Source organism: Tenebrio molitor, unplaced genomic scaffold (assembly GCF_963966145.1).
Source record: "Tenebrio molitor unplaced genomic scaffold, icTenMoli1.1 SCAFFOLD_800, whole genome shotgun sequence".
NCBI lineage: Eukaryota > Metazoa > Arthropoda > Insecta > Coleoptera > Tenebrionidae > Tenebrio > Tenebrio molitor.
Window position 1 is genome coordinate 8,152 of NW_027184234.1, and position 1,910 is coordinate 10,061.

Sequence of the window (1,910 nt, forward strand, 5' to 3'; positions counted from 1 at the left end):
CGCGTTCGAATGTCTAACGGTCCAACTTGGATTTTCGAAGATCGCCGAATCCGAGGGACGATAAATAATAATAATAATAATAATAATGGTAATAAATAATAATGTTAATAATAATAATAATGATATGATGATTATAACGATAATTATTATAGATAGGTAAATAGAAACACAGGTCTCCTCTCGAAAATCGGAACTTCCTGATATTACTTACATATTTCGGTCGATCCAAATGTGGGAATCTCGTCGTCGTCGGAGCAAGCAGCGCGGTAGGTGGGGTGAAATTCTGGATTTTCCACCGCCGCCGGCGGTCGAAAAATGTGCGACGCGGGAGATCGCCAGTCCGTCTAGTAGTCTCTCTTGTCGTTAGAGCGTGACGTGGTGGTTGTTGTGGGATTTCCCGTTAGTTCGGTCCGACGTCGGTCGTCAGAGGGTAAGTGCATACGGAAACGAAACGCATCGCGTTTTGATGTTCATATTCGTGCATCGGAATGTTAAAAGCAATATATTTTACACCAACGATCACACCTAAACACCACGGCAACGGCCATACCACGTTGAAAAGCACCGGTTCTCGTCCGATCACCGAAGTTAAGCAACGTCGGGCGCGGTCAGTACTTGGATGGGTGACCGCTTGGGAACACCGCGTGCCGTTGCCCCCCAACACTTTTTGTTTTTTTTTGAAATCCATAGCAACCACCGAACCGATTTGTTTTTCGTGCAGGTATTCGGAAACATGCACAGACCCGTATAATGTAGATTCATAGCTTTAAGTACTAGATAATTAAGAAAACAATTTTTTTTGTCGATTAATTGTAAACAATTGCAGAATAAAAACTCGTCAAACGGTAAAGGTTGTCGTTCGATCACCGAAGGTAAGCCACGCGGGCAGCGGTCAGCACTTGGACGGGTGACCGGTTCATTATATTCCTTCCGTGAGTTTAACAAAGATAACATATGCAAATGTCGTAAGTGCGACGAGGAAGACGGCGATCTTTTAATGTAAAAAAAATATATATTAGGTTACGCGTACATGCCACTTTGACTGCTGCTTTATTTTTTTGGTTTTTAAATAATTAGAGATCTGAATTCAACATATCAGTTCTATGTTATAATGGACAGACAATGTTGTATTCTTGGCCCCTAACACGTTAAGACCAACATAAAAACTAGAATAACTTACCATTCGTTAAACGTTAAACAATTTCGAACCACGTTTTTTTGAGCTCGAACAAACTCATAACACAACACTCATTTATTAGTCACTGGACCATTGTAAAACGAGAAGAGAGAAAAACCATGCGAAACTATTTTTAAAACGAAGAGAATAAAGGTTTTAAATGGTAGGGCTGTATGACAGACTTGTCAATTATCGTGGGGGGTACGGCTGAGATTTATGACGAAATCGAGCGGCGCCGGCGGTCGGTCACTTTCACGAAAGAGGTCTAAACACGGGTCGTTTACGATACCCTCTGGTTACTAGAAAAGTTCTAGACAGATGTTTGTCGGCTTTTCGAGGTATTTATTTGTGAGTCCAAAGACTCAATGGAGTAATATCGGACTGAAATTCCAAGATTTTGCTGTGTAATCCAAAAAACTATGTTCCTCGTAACATTTAACGATGTGTTAATTCAACTATTATTTTAATTTTTCGTATACGTATTTATACTAAAAAGTACAGCGCTTCCAACAGTGAATTGTGAATTGAAAATGTTTCAAAGAAAGATCGATAGTTTTGAAAAAAATTACATATTAATAAATTTAGATAGATTTAGAAGTATACATTGCACTTACTTTTCAAAATTATTGTACTTCTGATTTGGTTGAAATAACATAATATGTAGCAGTCATAGTCTTGTGTACATTGCAGTCGCGGCTGGTGTTGGGTAAAACCTTTATTTTTTAGGGGGTCA

At 39.3% G+C, this 1,910-nt stretch overlaps 1 non-coding gene across 1 annotated transcript; it reads left to right on the top strand.

Moving 5' to 3' along the window:
- Positions 1-536: 536 nt before the first annotated feature.
- LOC138141022 (5S ribosomal RNA) lies at positions 537-656 on the top strand. The gene has a single exon (XR_011162923.1). It is a non-coding gene; the product is annotated as a 5S ribosomal RNA (ribosomal RNA).
- Positions 657-1,910: the final 1,254 nt, after the last annotated feature.